This window comes from Rhinoderma darwinii, chromosome 10 (genome assembly GCF_050947455.1).
Source record: "Rhinoderma darwinii isolate aRhiDar2 chromosome 10, aRhiDar2.hap1, whole genome shotgun sequence".
In the NCBI taxonomy this organism is placed as follows: domain Eukaryota; kingdom Metazoa; phylum Chordata; class Amphibia; order Anura; family Rhinodermatidae; genus Rhinoderma; species Rhinoderma darwinii.
This window is the reverse complement of record NC_134696.1, coordinates 96,858,157-96,858,901: the sequence shown is the minus strand read 5'-3', so window position 1 is coordinate 96,858,901 and position 745 is coordinate 96,858,157.

Here is a 745-nt window from a genome sequence, read left to right as displayed (position 1 = left end):
CTGGCCCCACTGCTGCTTGCTCCAGCCTGCTTCTGCCGTGCTTCTGCCTTGCTGCAGTTCTCCTTGACTTGACTTGCTTTGCTTTGCCCCTGGCTTGCTTCTGTCTCCGTGCCCGCTCGGGTTACTCACTTCGTCCTGGTCCTGACTGTTCGTTCGCCGCTCCGTTTCCTCGTGGCGTTCCGTGGCTACTGCCCCTTCCCTTGCGTGTTCCCTGTTTGTTTTCCTGTGCACTTAGACAGCGTAGGGACCGCCGCCCAGTTGTACCTCGTCGCCTAGGGCGGGTCGTTGCAAGTAGGCAGGGACAGGGCGGTGGGTAGATTAGGGCTCACTTTCCCTTCACCTCCTTCCTGCCATCACAATAAGTGTCCCGCATATAATGTATATAAGTGTCCTGCATATAATGTATATAAGTGTCCTGCATATAATGTATATAAGTGTCCTGCATATAATGTATATAAGTGTCCTGCATATAATGTATATAAGTGGCCTGCATATAATGTATATAAGTGTCCCGCATATAATGTATATAAGTGTCCTGCATATAATGTATATAAGTGTCCTGCATATAATGTATATAAGTGTCCCGCATATAATGTATAGAAGTGTCCCGCATATAATGTATATAACTGCCCTGCATATAATGTATAGAAGTGTCCTGCATATAATGTATATAACTGCCCTGCATATAATGTATATAAGTGTCCTGCATATAATGTATATAAGTGCCCTGCATATAATGTATATA